At 41.1% G+C, this 16511-nt stretch overlaps 1 protein-coding gene across 1 annotated transcript in view; it reads left to right on the top strand.

Annotated features, from left to right (window-relative positions):
* LOC115775101 (glucosidase 2 subunit beta-like) overlaps window positions 1–16511 on the top strand; it is a 171981-nt gene that overhangs the window by 55423 nt on the left and 100047 nt on the right. The gene's annotated exons all lie outside the window — the stretch shown is intronic.

The raw sequence follows: 16511 nt of genomic DNA, 5'->3' as shown, positions 1-16511 counted from the left end.
TGTAGCCCATCTGCTTGATGATACGATATAGTGTGTATTCGCAGATGTTTTTCTACATATCTTGATTGTAACGAGTGGTTGTTGGAGTTACTGTTGCCTTCCTATCAGCTTGAAGGAGTCTAACCATGGTCCTGTGACTTCTGACATTAATGAGGGGTTTTCACCCAGAGAACTGCCGCTCACTGGATATTTTCTCTTTTCAGACCGTTCTCTGTAAACCCTAGAGATGGCTCTGTGGGGGAATTTCCGTACATCAGCAGTTTCTGAAATACTCAGACCAGCCTGTCTGGCACCAGCAACCATGCCACATTCAAATTCACTTAAATCACCTTTCTTCCCCATTCTGGGGGGGGGGGAGTCATCTTGAATACGTATACATGCCTAAATGCACTGAGTTACTGCAATACCATTGGCAGATTAGATATTTGGGTTCGTGAGCAGTTGTACCTAATGAAGTGGGGTGTGAGAGTATATTGCAGTTTTGATTTCTCTTTTCATCATTTGATGAAAATTTTAATTTGTCCAGTCCCTCAGTTTATGACCCAAACCCTATAAACTTAATGACACTCACACAGCTCGGCTCCATGTTTAATGCTTATTAGCGAATGTTAGCACTTCCAACGAATGCAGCAGACATGGGATTTTATATCCTCGTGCCAACATGCCGATATTATCGTTTGGATGAATCATTGCGGTGCCGAATGACACCCTAACAGAGCTTCTAACTTAAAATGTGAAGACTTAAAACCTTGTTTTACTCCTGTATTCCCTCTTGTCACAACCTTTTTAGGTGAGATTTGGAAGCTTTGTTCCTCAGCTCTTTTTTGCAGTCTCTGCAACCTTCAGTTGCCTATATTGTTGTGTGTCTTTGCAGGAGTCTAATTCCAGCCTGACATATTGCAATAGTTTCTTCCAGTTTTGGACAGAACTGTCAGGGAACCAGTAATAGTGTGAATAGCTGTCTAAAGTTCACCAAAGCAGTTGGACAAGGTACATTTACTTAGCCTCTTGTAGTGAGTCGAGTGATCGCTGTGATTCCTCTGAAATTTCCTGACTAATAAATGATGCATGACCAAGCCCTGACATCTGTCTTTAGGCCCTCCCTGTGTCTAACTACTCTAGATTGCAAACTTCTCGAGCCTTCCTGTCTGTCCATACCTAAAAACCATTCTTACTGGCAAATTAACAAACACGTTCCTACAATGATGACATTCTGTACACGTCCATAGAAAAACAAAAGCATCATCTCCACTGTCTTTGTGCAATAACCTCCAAGAAAAAAAATGCAGAAACAAGAGAAAACCTAGAAGATAATCACATAATGAGGAAAAAGGGTGTCCCTTTTAACCAAAAATGTGTAAAAGCTTGATTACTCCAGTTACAAATGCAGCTGTCACAACACAAATTACCTCATAGCACCTTCCTTTTTGAGTCAGTGCTCATCCAGAGTTACTAAATTGCCAGCGTATTTCTTTCTGAGCACAGGTTTATAGACCGCATGTTTTCATCAGAGAGTTAAAGCCTGAAAGAAAATGTCCGCTCCTCTCCATCTCCTAAACCGAGGATGTGGAGAGCGCCAGATACCATCCGTTCATTTCCGCTCCTCAGATAAAAAGATGATAGAGGGGGGGAGGACGAAAGTGAGGCATATCGCTGGGCAGTGGTGATTGAGTCCCTTCACTAAGCCACAACGAGGATCTGCTCAAATAACCCACTCTGCCGATAAGAAGCTAGTCATTTCCATAGACAAAAAAAAAAAACAGAAAAAAAAACAGCGGAGTTCAGATTAGATGTCACCATCCGCCTGGCTTATCTTGGTGTTGCTCCATCCTAGAATATGAATTGTGAGGCAAACTCCTGTCTCTCATCTTTTCATTAAAACACCATTGAAATACATACAGACCAAAAATGGAATATTTATTTGAATGATTATTGTCAGCTGATTTAGGTCTGGTCTAAAAATTTGATGAATGTTACCAAAACTGCCTTTTATTTTTACCTTGTAAAGATTATCAGAGTGGGTAAAATATATTTTAATGTATTGCAATGTATTTAATGTAATGTAATGTATTGATTCTGCTACTGACACAGTTAGAGGTTTATATAATTTATATTTTTTGATATTATTCCTGATCCTAAAAGGAGGACTGATAACAGAATAATGCATTTTTATTTCCTTACTTTTGGAAAATATACATTTCTTTTTAAAATTTTATTTTAGACTTTTTTTTTGTGCCTTTATTGGACAGTGTAGCACTGAAGAGTAGACAGGAAGGAGGGTGAGAGAGAGGAGCAAAAAGTGCCTGCTCACCCACTGAGCTAAACTGGCTCCCTACATTTCCTTTTTTATTTGCCATAATACATCACACAACTCAGTGCAGTAAAACTTTACTGAACAGCAAATAAACAACCTAACAGTTTGACAACGCATTCATTTTTGTACACTTTATGCTTATTGAGACTGATCCTGTTACAGACATGAATCACTTGGTGCTCAAAAAGTATTTAATTTCCATCTGTATAGACTAGTTAGAACTAACCTTGCAGTGGAGTGATTGATACATTCGTAGAAACAGAAGTGTACCTTGTTCTATAACATGGACAAGTAATAGATGGTGTAATGTACACTATGTTGCCAAAGATATTCACTTATCCATCCAAATCATTGAATTCAGGTGTTCCAGTCGCTTTCACGGCTACAGGTGTATAAACCAAGCACCTAGGCATGCAGACTGCTTCTGCAAACATTTGTGAAAGAATGGGTCGCTATCAGGAACTCAGCGAATTCCAGCATGGTACCGTGATGGGATGCCACCTGTGCAACAAGTCCAGTTGTGAAATTTCCTCGCTACTAAATGTTCCACAGTCAACTGTTAGTGGTATTATAAAAAAGTGGAAGCAACTGGGAATGACAGCAACTCAGCAACAAAGTGGTAGGCCACATAAAATCACAGAGTGGGGTCAGTGGATACTGAGGTGCATAGTGCACAGAGGTCATCAACTTTCTGCAGAGTCAATCACTACAGACCTCCAAACTTCATGTGGCCTTCAGATTAGCTCGAGAACAGTGTGTAGAGAGCTTCATGGAATATGTTTCCATGACTGAGCAGCTGCATTCAAGCCTTACATCACCAAGCACGATGCAAAGTGTCGGATACAGTGGTGTAAAGCACGCCACCACTTGAGGCTAAAGCAGTTCTCTGGAGCTTTTCAGGAGTTGGGCTCGGCCCCTTAGTTCCAGTGAAATGAACTCTTAATGCTTCAGCAAACCAAGACATTTTGGACAATTTGATGCTCCCATCTTTGTGGAAACAGTTTGGGGATGGTCCCTTCCTGTTCCAACATGACTGCACACCAGTGCACAAAGCAGGTCCATAAAGACATGGACGAGCAAGTTTGGTATGTAAGAACTTGACTGGCCTGACCTCAACCTGATAGAACACCTTTAGGATGAATTAGAGCGGAGACTGTGAGCCAGGCCTTCTCATCCAACATCAGCGTCTGACAGACGTGTGGTTCTCACAGATGTGCTTCTGGAAGAATGGACCAAAATTGCCATAAACACTAAGCGTCAAAAAGGTTTCTCACATCTTAAACACATTTCTCTTTTTATTAAATCCAATCCGTTCCTTTGACTATTATATAGTCATAATGTAGGCAAGCAGGCATTGAGAGTACTAGTTGGCACAAGTGTCCACATACGGCCCTTTAAGTATACAGATGTTATTTTTCTGTGAATCCTAAGGTGCTGAAAATGACTAGTGTTTGTTACCTTGAGCTGAACATAAAGGGTTATATAAAGATTGAGAATTTTACTTCTATAGGGGGTATTATTATATTTATTCATGGCTATTCATGGTCACGGAGCCCATAATAGGTAAAAGGTTGATTGCATCCTTCAAACTGTCATTGTACCTACAGTACAAATACAACCATCTGTGGTGTTCAACAACTTTTCTTGTGTGTTTCTAAGTGAGCACAGGTTGTTTTACGTTCATTGTGCTTAGAGTTCTTACAGGTACATTAGTACCTATTAGATCAGTACAATTAGGTATGTTCTTTTTGCTGTACCAGCCACTGATTTATAGTTTAAGTTCTCCTTTTGAGAATCTGTTCATGCTTTGTAATATTTTTTTCTGAGGATTTTAGCTGCCGTGATGACGCTGAGTATCCGATACCAGATGAGGAACAACTAGAGATGAACTGATTATGAACTAATGTGCATTTTTATGAAGATCCATTGCTGTTGGAAGCTGGCAGTTTCTGTATGCCACTTAAACATCAGCATGATACTTAGACTGTCAAGAGGTTGTGATCCACCTGCAATCATTTCAGTTTCCATATCGGCTCTTCAATATGCAATCAAGCATCCCTGTCACAGCCGTTGCCTTCCAGTCATATGCGCAGTTTGAGCTACTTACCAAAACATATTCATGTTACAGTTACATAATGAATGTGGGCTTAGAGTGCAGATTCTCAGCTTTAATTTGAGGGTATTCACATCAAAATTGGAGAAAGTGTTAAGGAAATACAGCTAATTTAATATGAAGCTCCCTTTTTTTTTTTTTTTTTTTTTTAACCAAGGAACCAAAGGTAATTGGACAATTGACTCAAAAGCTGTTTTATGGACATGTGTGGCCCATTCCTTTGATATGTCTTCATCAATTAAGCAAGTAAAAGGGCTGGCATTTGCATCTGGAAGCTGTCACTGTGAGCCACAGCATGCCATCCAAGATGCTCTCATTGTAAGTGAAGCAGACCATCCTTAGTCTACAAAAGGCTTTAGAAACAGAGGAACTTTAGGAGTGGCCGAAAAACACACTGGTAAGGTTTAAGGTAGCACTGCATTAAAAACAGGCATGATTCTTTCATGGAAATCACTGCAGGGGCTCAGGATCACTTCCAGAAATCACTGTCTGTGAACACAGTTCACCGTGCCTATCAAGCGCTATCATGCAAAAAAGAAGCCGTTTGTGAACTTAATCCAGAAATACTGCCGTCTTCTCTGGGCCTATTACAACAGCAAGGCTTCATATTAAAGAGGCTGGGTGCTGAACTGGCCTGCCTGCAGTCCAGACCTTTCACCAGCTGAAAGCAACTGAAGCATCACAAAACAAATAATTTGAAGAAAAGAAGACCCAGGACTGCTGAGCAGCTAGAGTCCTCTGTCAGACAGAAGTAGGACAGTGTTGCTCTCCTAAAAGTCCAGCAGCTGCTCTCCTTAGTTCTCAGATGTTTATGGACTGTTGTTAAAATACACTGTGTTCCAAATTATTATGCAAAAAGTGTTTAGGAGTGATTAGGTAAGATTTTTTTGTTTGTCAGTTAAACCCATTGATGGTGATGTGTATCAGGGATCTTCATATCACTGAAAGCAATTGCAGACACCTGTGCTAATTAGTTTGGCAGGTGTGTCCAATTAAAGGCAAGACTACTTAAGAAGGCTGTCCCACATTATTAAGCAGCCTACATTTTCAGCCAAAATGGGAAAGAAAAAGGATGTGTCGGCTGCTGAGAAGCAACAAATTGTGGAGTGTTTAGGTCAAGGCATGACTACAATCAACATTGCCAAGACACTTCATCGTGATCATTGCAAAATCAAGAAGTATGTAGCTGATTCAGAGCACACACGTGTGCGTGCTGATAAGGGAAAATTGAGGACTCTTTCCAACAGGCAATTACGTCAGGTTAAAAGAGCAGCTGCAAAAATGCCTTGTCATAGCAGCAGACACGTTTTTGAAGCTGCTGGTGCCTCCAATGTCCCCCGAACAACAAGATGCAGGGTCCTTCAGAGGTTTGCAGCTGTGCGTAAGCCATCCTGTCGACCTCCTCTATCCACTGCAAACAAGCAGAAACGGCTCCAGTGGGCCAAACATTACATGAAGACTGACTTCAAAACTGTTTTGTTCACCGATGAGTGCCGTGCAACGCTCGATGGTCCAGATGGATGGAGTGGAGGATGGCTGGTTGGTGGACACCCCATGCAAACAAGGCTACGGTGCCAACAAGGAGGAGGTGGAGTAATGTTTTGGGCTGGAATCATGGGGAGAGAGATTGTCGGCCCCTTTAGGATCCCTGAAGAGGTAAAGATGACCTCCATAATGTATGTGGAGTCTCTCAAACAGCACTTCCTGCCATGGTTCAAGAAGAAGAACCGTGCATTCCGCAGCAAGATCATTTTCATGCATGATAATGCACCGTCTCATGCTGCAAAGAACACATCTGCATCTCTGGCTGCTATGGGCATAAAAGGGGACAAACTTATGGTGTGGCCCCCATGCTCCCCTGACCTCAATCCCATTGAGAACCTCTGGAGCATCATCAAAAGGAGTGTCTATGATGGCGGGAGGCAGTTCACATCTAACCAACAGCTCTGGGAGGGTATTCTGTCCTCATGCAAAACAATAGAAGCAGATGCCATCAAAAACCTGACAAATTCAATGGACGAGAGAGTTTAGAAGCTCCTTTCGAACAAGGGGTCCTATGTGCAAATGTAACATCACCAAGAATAAAGTTTTGACTTAAACTGTTTGATTTCAGTTTGTAATAACCCGTAATGCTTATAATTTCACAAATGGCCATTTTTTTTCTTTATAAAAATGAAAAAGGTTGAAAAATCTGCTGTGCATAATAATTTGGAACATGCATTTTGGGCGCATTTTGAGTGTTTTATTTTTTTTTAAATATGCTGTTATCATTGGCAGTTTGTTCAAAAACCTTTCAATTGTACTCTAATAGTTGATGACTGGAAAATTACAATGACTGCAATTCATATAGGTAATTTTGGAAAATCAGAGACAATATTACTTGCATAATAATTTGGAACACAGTGTAAGAGGGGATGCACAGCAGTAAACATGGCCCTGTCCCAACTTTTTTGAGATGTGTTGCTGCCATCAGATTAAAACATTTTGTCCTAAAATGGTAAATTTTCTCAATTTAAACACTGGATTTGTTTTCTATATTCTACCATAAATAAAATGTGGGCTTATGTATGGAAGCCCATACATAAGCCACTAAAAAAAAAAAAATCGCCACCTGTAATGCAAAATTTCGAGTTATAAACTTGAATTTTCGAGGTAATAAGTCAAAATATCAAGTTATGTATTTCAAATTGTCGTGTTAACTCGAAATTTCAGCTTGGCGCTGCCAATCAGAAAGATTGAAAGAGGTAATTTCCTTGTTACCCAGAAGCAGATGACCCCAGCGCATGTGTACTCAAAATAGGGTAGCAACAGTATCAGTGAGCTAGCAGTTTCTAGCAAACATGAACAAACTGTCCTCATCTTTTTGACTGTCAACAGTCCAGATGTCTTCTAGCAAAAAACAGCTGCATAAAAGGTAAGGAATCAATGTTTTCATGTTGATCTGTTGGACAGCTGATACCTTCAGCTTCCTGTTCCCGGTTAAAAAGGAAATTATGTACATATCACGGAGCTTTCTGATTGGCAGCACTAAGTCGATATTTTGAGTTTTTAACATGAAATTTGAGATGTGTAACTCGAAATTTTGGGTTATTTACTTGAAATTTTGTCTTACGAATGACAATTTTTTTTTTAGTGGCTGAAATGTCTCAGACACATTGTTTTTATTTACACTTTACACAAAGTCCCAATTTTTATGAATTGGGGCTATACGCAGACCATTGTGCAGGCTCTCTCCATGAACGTGCTGCAGTGGCATTTTTCCTTTCTTTTCCAACTTCCAGTACTGGAACATGATGAGCTCAGGAGTGCCATTGCTCCCAGCTCCAACTTCCAAGGTAAAAGGAACACAGCAATATCGCTCATTGGCCGAGTTAGTCATCTGATCAAGGCAGGAGGGCCCTCAAACTAAAAACAGCTGATGACTACTGCAGTAAAGGCCTGGCTAAGCATCAACAGATAATCCTGTGTCACTGTCCAAATACTAATTCTAAAACCCAAATGCATGTTTTATCATTCTTTCATTTTCTTGAGACGCCGACATCGAAACTTCTGATCAGGAACGGTGTGTGTCATAGAGTGCGCTACATCAAAACTGACAGATTTGACCTTACCACACACATACAAAGGGACTGTGTGTAGTTGTGTTATCTTGAAAGCTTTCGCAGCAGCTGCAGCAGCTAATCGCATGCTGTTATTCCACGCCATGCTTACGTCCCCTGCATAATGCTCATCCCAGCAACGGAGTTAGTCACAAATACAATGGCCGTGACAGCACTTGCTGCGTCGAAAGCAAACACAACTAATGAATCACCAATTCTGTGAAGCCTAATTAGGACCTAATTATTCGGTGTTTTTAACATTTTTAAAAATGACTTTAAACTTCCCTTCTTTGTCTTGTCATAGGCTTGTCACATCAGTGCTGGTCTTAGTTACAGTAAATAACATTTGAGGAGATAAGAGTTTGTGCAGCCCTCTAAAACCTTGTACATCAGCCGCCTTCTGACATTTTTTTTTCTTTTATTAGATTTCTGTTTTTTTAATTTGAAAGAACACTTACATAATTGTTCCAATTTTCTTATCAGCTAGACAGACCCCATGTTTAAAGCTGGTGGTAATTGCAGTTCCATATCATCGATTAGATTGGCGGTAAGTATTACAGTTGTTGAGTTTAAATATTAAAGTTTGTCCTGATTGAAAGCAATAAATTCACAGTCTGTAATTTACCCACAATAACAGGACTAACTGTAAGTGTTTTGACAGTGTGCCACCTATCTCTCAAACATCAACAATACAAATAAAGAATGGTCTTTAAAAAAACAAGAAAAAGAAGCAAGAATCGGCAGGAGCAAAAGCATGTTCTGGATATATAAAGATTCCAGCAGAATTAGAAGAGTATTTGGGGGATTGGGAGCTGTTAAAGGCACATTTGTGTGAACATTTAATGGACCTCCTGCCAGTGTCCCTCCTGCACCCCATGTAAAGAGGCCTAAGCAAGCCTGACATCAAAAGCTTTCCGGTGACTATCTATAGTAGCACATTACCACCCCTCCACCCCCACCCTCCCCAAAACACCACCACAACCACCACTCCTTTTTAAGCAAAAACAACTTTGGTGAATATTTCATGGGGCATATTGCCTCAGTTTCACGAGGAGAGTGGCACGCGATGACGACTGACAGGCCCACACGCCGGCGTCCGCTAGGAGACAGCCTTTCGTTTTGGTCTGCCTCCCTGACACTCCTACTTCTTTTTCCCTCCCGTTTTCCTTCTGTCAGAGAGACAACAGTTCTTTCAGCTGAGAGTCTGGCTGCTGATCATTTAGCTGTTTCTTTAAAATTTAGTATGACTACAGAACTTCTGCTGATCCATCTGACACTGTTAGCTAAAATGCCAGCATATGGATGGAAATCTGCTTTTTTTTTCACATACTGAATCATTTATAGCACTAAATGATACGATTACTCGCCTTAAAGATTATACTGAAACTTAACTGCTTCTTTTTTACCAACTTGCACATTTACATAAATGATTATGTTGTCAATAGAGAGGCGTTCTCTTTGCTTTTCTGTTATGCCACACAATATTTCGGTCTGATTCTTAAGATGACCTTCACAGGCCCCCTTCAGACTTCTGAAAAGCTGCACTTTTCAAAAAATCTGCTGGAAAATCAGAAACCATTAAGTGATACCTCTAAATAGTCACTTTTATTGTTTCTTTCAGTTCTCACAAACTCCAGCGCCAAGCTCTCAAAACCATATTTCTCAAGCTTCGGTGATCGCCTTCACTGTCACTGGAAGACACACTTCATTTCCCTTCCCAACATTCAATTTCATGGCGGGATGAGAAAACGCTGCCTTTCTAACGCTGCTTATGAAGATTTGACAGCACTACAGTATGCACACTTTGCTGCCACTGCTGATATATCGTCCCCTCTCCCCCCCATGCTCTCTTATTTAATAAACATTGTGCTTGCTTGACTTACAGTAGCTTTCCGCCTTGCCCCGCTCGGTGTGATGAGCAGCTGAATGGTGTCACAGTTAAAAGGGGTGGCTCTGTTGCTCTGTTGTGACAACATTCGTTTGATGTTGAAGTGGTAGTTCTTGGCTGCCATGTTCTCCCCTTCTGCTCTTTTGCTTTCTTGTTCCTGTTCTGTCTGGATCTCACCGCTGTCACACTTTTGAGGAGCCAACTGGCATGACCTGAAAGTGTGACTGCATCGCACAAGCTGCTGTTTTTCTCACCGCTGATAGCTATCCGGTCTGCATACATACATGCAGAGAAATGCAGTGATTTAACTATAAAAATAAACATCTCTAATAGCCTCGCTTGTCTCACCTGGAGTCTCTGGATTTTGCACCGTGTCCTTCAGTTTTATAATTCATCGCAGTAGCTTGCACACTGTATGCAGACACTATATGCCATTTCCCAGAAGGCATGACTCATACAGTAAAAGGTGCAAAATGCACAACTGGAATTGTAAAGCTTCTCCCTATCAAAGATCATTTCATCTCATACAAAAATACAACTTGTGATAATAACGTGTGATAATAAGAACATTCTCTCCCAGTGAAAGAAGATTTTGTTAGGAAGTGCCATTAAAATTAATCAAAAGATTGAGTCGTTAAAAAACCACCATGACTCATTCTGTCACTATTCTCACTGCAAGCTCGAGATACAGAAGAGGAAAGTGCCGGCAGCCACGTATGGGATCGGAAAAAGAAAACCACTTAGGGCGTCTTTGTCCTCTGTTTGAGCAGTGCCGCGTGGGGGGTGGGGAGTGAGAAGTGAGAAGAGCAGAGAAGGCAACCAAGGGAAGAGGGGATAAGAGAAGAAGTTTTTTTTGGTTTTTTTTTCGCATCTGCCCAGCCTGAGGCCCTAAATATGTGGCACTTTCCCCGTCACCGCGTCACCAGCCATCCGTTCTCGCCTGTCATTATTTTACCTCTCGCAGAGGACACACGCTGTCTCTCAGGCACACATATGGGCTCTTCCACAACCACACACTGTCTGTGCTTCCTTGATCTACTCTTAAATGCTGCCAGCATCAGATCCTCAAATGTGGCCAAGTTAAACAGAATGGATAGAAAAACAGACCAGTTGATTTATTTATTTATTTTTTTGTTTTGGTGCCGGTAAAGGGGAACAGTCATCATTAGACGGTTTTACTGCACACGTTTCGATCATTTGCCACAAAATTTTAAAACTTCTCATGTTTGACAAGGGTCTGCCCCTGGACACATCTATGTATTGCAATTTTTAACAATAGGCATAGTGCCACCTAGTGAAAACAGGAAATGCCATGTTTTATACTTTTATATACTGATCTAACCAAGTTGATCTGAGCCATCTAAAATATAGTCAGGAAAACCTTGGTGTTACTTAATTTTGAAAATGCTGAGATGTCAGAGTCCCAACCCGAACACATCTATATACCAATAGTCAGCAATAGTTAGGGAGCTGTGGCTCAGAGGGTAAAGCAGGTCACCTACTAATGGGAAGGTCGGTGGTTCAGTCCCTGACTACTGAACCCCAAGTTTCTCTGTGATGCATTCATCAGACTGTGAATGTGGATGAATGTTAGATAGAAAGCACTTAGGTGTAGAAAAAAGTGCTTGTATGAATGTGGGTGAATGAATCATGCTGTATAAAGCTCTTTGACTGCTGAAGTAGAAAAGCGCTATAAAAGAACAAGGAAATGGCATGTTTTATACTTTGAGGTACTCCTCTTCACAAGTTGACCACATCCACCTCAAAAATGGTCTGACTGAACTTCAGTCCTTGATGATGCTTTTGTGTGAAAATTGTGGGTTTTCATTTAACTGTATGCCCTGGTGGCATGGCGATTCACTATGAAAGAGGAAGTTGTTGAGGGGTTGGGAAAGCTTAAAAAGTTATGAAACTTAGCACACACCTCCGAGGTGATGAAGGCTTTTGTGTTTTATGGGTCATATTAGTGGTTGTGGCAAACTGGCTCCATAGGGCCACCTACAAAATTTCAGCGAAGGAGCCCCTGGTGCTACGGTTCATCTACGTGTCTTAAATCTGGTAGCCTCTGGTAATGGCCCAAGATGTGCAATAAAGCCTCTTTGAGCCATGCCCGAAATCCAACAGGAAGTCAGTCATTTTGAATTTAAGATGCAATTTTGGCATCATTTTCACTATTTCTGATCTTGTACTTCAACAAATTCCTCCCAGAGATTTAATTGGATCAATATGATCTTTGGTGGGTTTAGTCTAAAAGTGTCAATGTGAAGCTAAATTGTGAAGCTTTTGAGATCTTGTTAAGGGGCAGGTCCATGGAGGCATGCCAAATTTCGATTGTTTCTATTGCTACTATGGACATTGTCTAGCCTGTCCCAAACTTCACATGCTTGATAAGAGTCTGACTGTATCTGACAAGAAGGTCCTGGGTTCGATTCCTCCTTGGCCAGGGCCTCTCTGTGTGGAGCTTGCATGTTCTCCCCGTGCTTGCATGGGTTTTCTCTGGGTACTCTGGTTTCCTCCCACAGTCCAAAGTCATGCCGTTAGTGGGGTTAGGTTAATTGGTGATTCTTAATTGCCCATAGGTGTGAATGTGAGTGTGAATGGTTGTCTGTTTGTCTGTGTTAGCCCTGTGACAGGCTGGTGACCTGTACAGGGTGTACCCTGCCTCTTGCCCTATGACAGCTGGGATAGGCTCCAGCGAGGGGGTTCTGATTAGGGTTGTGCGCAACTAGTCAAATAGACAACTAATTGTTGCTGTTGTCACTAGTCGGTTAGCCTAATTGTTATGATTTTAATGGATGCCCAGTGCCAGTAAATAGTTGTCCTAAGTGTTACGCAGCCATCTGCCACCAGAGTTGCAGCCTTCACATCGTTATAGAAAAATGCCATAACTCTATTAATCTTGGCCTGATATTTTTATTAGGTCTAATATTGAAGAAGAAGAAGAAACAGCCTTTATTGTCCCACAGAGGGGAAATTTGGGAAATTGTTGGTTATATTTGAAGTTTTACAGCATAACCTAATGTGCTGATTTCCTCTTCAACTTTAAGTGTGATTACCAAACCAAAGCCAGCTGCTATCATCTGCAAATGATCGTCTCCTAGAGTCACCCATCTTGGAAGGCCATAGCAAATCTTTTGCTGTGTATCCTGGTCCTTAGAGAAGAGGCTGTGTTGATGTCACTGCCCAACCAACAGACAAGTTGGATTTGTTTTAAGACTGAAGCTACTTGTTGATTATTGCCTTGCTGATTTCTTTTCAGTATTCCATGTTTTTAGCTCATTTAGCTGACCGACCAATGAGCTCATGCCATGGCGAGGAGTCCGTTGTCTGTTCGTCTGCAATTCATCACTACTAAGAGTCGCTACTTTTCCCAAAGTATGTTATTGTGGAATTTAGTGAAACTTGAACACACTGATCATGTAATGGGTCTTCACCCAAATTGTACTTAAGGTCAAGGTGAAGGTCACATTTGTCATCCTGAATGGATTTTAATTCTTATTAGTCTGTGCAGTAAAGCAGCCAATGACAGGAAAACCTATTGTTTCTTTCTGTACTTCACACAGTACAATAACATGCTACTGTGTCTTTGACATTCTGGCTTTCTTTCTGAAACTACCCTGTGGTACTGCTTTTTAAGGCCCCCAAAACAATGCATTTTACCAGTAAAGTGCAACGACTTGATTTTGGTCGGTCGGGTTGTAAAACGGGTTTGCTGACTCGAAGTCGTGACACCATCGATCCTCCTTTACTCCACACTGCTGATTCTACAAATGTCGCAGTCAGGTTCACTTTGTATTATCAACAGTGTCACGAGGCAGAGGAGCTTCTTGGCACTGTGCAAACCACTGAGCTGTTGCCACTCTGTTCCTGTGCAAAGATACACGTCGTGTCATAAACACTGCTATCTCCACATTAATCCTAAACACGACTTCGGTACAGATGAAGCTGGTGTATTAAATTTCTTTAACAGCTTCCCTTTAAATCAACAGAGAGTTGTTGGGCTTTTATACTCTGTGAGCTGTGGCTTCACAGTCTGTGCAGTCTGTTATATTGGGCTTTGTGGCTATAACATATCCATCAAAACTTGGACCGAGGTGAAGCTTTGACAATCTATCCATTAGCCACTCTGCTTCTCAGCCAGAAATCAGTGACCAGCTATAAATGATCCTGTAAGCCACTGGCTGCTAAAATGCACTCACTGCTACATTTTAGAAGAAATGTATACCCAGTGGAAAACAGGAGGAAGAATATCAAGCATTGAACAAATGCTGGCAGATGGGTAATCTCACACATGTGCACAAATGCACAGAGCGTACACGCACGCAGTGCATTCAAACAGACAATATGGGAAAAAAAATCTTTATGATACATGCATAGAGCAAGAATACTGCTGTGGGGTTTCAGTGTAACGCACACGTAGCAGGACGCTCTGTCTCTCCTAGTTGGCTGTCATGAATATAGGTCTGCCAAACTGAGTAACAACAACAACAAAAAAAACACTGGAAGTATTACATAAGTTAGGATTCTCTGTGATTTGAACCTAAGTCAGTGGTGCTGAGGCGGCTGTTTAAATTGCATCAGTTCCTCTGATGTAAATGTGTATAGCCTTCAACTCCCTTAGAGCTTTTAGTCATTTATTTTGATTAGGGCTGTATTTATAAGATAAGTCTCTTAAGTTAGTCGCCTGGGATGACGGGTTGGCGAGGGTGGTGGTGGGGGAACAAAATGAAGTCTGTTTGATGATTATAAATTCAGAAATATCTGCTTGTCAATTAATTAGCTGCTTCCTGGGCATGTGTGCCCCTCTTTTCATTTACTGGGCCCGGCTCTCGGTGGACAAATACCCACGATGCACCCATTGTGTGTCTAAGCAGTTACACGCATCTCCAGCAGCTGGGGAATGGAGAATAAAGATCCTTCAAAGGCAGACAGTTTTCAAGAGCAAGCCTCTGTTTTCTTGTGCCGGCTGATTTCTGAGAGCAGCGTATTTGGCTGCTTGAAGGCTTTACTCTGCCAGCGTCTCACTCTCAGACACAAACAAGAACTGGAGAATGATGTGGATGTGAAAAGATAGGTAGAATGAGAGGAGTGTACTTGAAGTGATGCGTCCGTTATTTTTGCCTGTGGTAGTACCGCGGCACGTGCAGGAAACTCATCTTGTTGAAGCTATTGTGGTTAGGTGAGCCTTGACCATCGTCATGAAGATTCCTTATCTTTTTATAACACCACAGTACTACCTGGATTTTTGAAGTAGTTTAATTAAAAAAATAAAGGATCACATTTCTTATTGTAGGTTAAATAAGAATAATGGATATTTTCCACGCTTTATAAGTTAACCCTCATCTTCTAGACCTGAATACTGCCCAGCAAAATCATAGCTCCTCTATGTTATGTAGTTTATATTGTGCGTTACCAAGCACGCATACATGACTTTTTCTCACATAGCTGATTTTATTGTGTATTCATTTTTAATTGTAATAGCCTAACCATTATGCGCTGTATTGTGAATTCAGTATTCAATATAATTATTTTAAAATGGCTCGTGTGTGTTTTCAACTATGCTTTGTTTAGAAATTGTATTTATATATAAGTAAGATAAACGTAACAGTGATTGGATTTCTATTAGCATAATGAGAAAGCTTTGTTGAATGATCTGTCTGAAAAGTCGTAAATGTGTTGATCATAAATGCATCGGCTCTCGTCTCCTTGAAACACTGAGATTTGTAGATTGGTGATTTTTAGCACATCGGGCTGAAGGACCGGTCCATCCATCTGTCCGCCCGTCCACAATTCACAGAAATCGCTACTCCTCCTACACTGTTGGTCAGAATTTAACCGAACATGCACACAGTGATCACCTAATGAGTCTTCACCCAAACTGTTGTCAAGGACATAGACACATTTGTCTTTTTGCCAGAATTAACCTGTGGATTTTGGTGAATTGTGAGCTAAATGAGCTACTATGTCATTAATGATCTGGTTTACAAATTTCCTGTAAGTAGTTTTTTATTATTTTTTTGCATTTATACTGACATCTGTATGTGCAAAAGTGTGATTTAGCACTTCAGGGGTTCATAAAGAGAAGCAGTAACCAATTCAGTAACCAATGGGCCCACTGGTTACTTCAGTTGCCAGTAGGTTTATTGTATATAATGTCTATAATACCAGCTGACAAAGAGCAAGAGGCAAGCTACACTGTACAGTTTGTCAGCACATTGTAGAGCTACCACAGAGAGACAGAAAGTTGCACGCTCTCACATTCACACCTATGGCCAATCACCGCCAACCTAACGTGCATATCTTTGGACCGAGTGGGAAACTTTAGTCTTCTCAGAGTAAACCCATGCAGACACAGGGAGAACATGCAAACTCCATGGAGAAAGGCATGCTGTGAAGCGACAGTGCCAACCAGTGCAACAGCATGTTGCGCACTGGTTTTAGTGTCTAGAGTTCATTTCGTCTTTTATAACAACTGGAAAAAAATAGATTTTTTTTTTTTTTATAACCCCCCTGTTAAGGGTTAGTGTTGGGTTATAATTTTAGGGGTCCCCAAATTTCCTTTTGGCTGAAATGAAGTGGATTCAATCCTGTATAAAA

The sequence above is a fragment of the Archocentrus centrarchus genome (assembly GCF_007364275.1).
Source record: "Archocentrus centrarchus isolate MPI-CPG fArcCen1 chromosome 18 unlocalized genomic scaffold, fArcCen1 scaffold_23_ctg1, whole genome shotgun sequence".
Lineage (NCBI taxonomy): Eukaryota > Metazoa > Chordata > Actinopteri > Cichliformes > Cichlidae > Archocentrus > Archocentrus centrarchus.
Note: the sequence above shows the minus strand (reverse complement) of the source record. Positions and strands in the feature narration are given on the sequence as shown.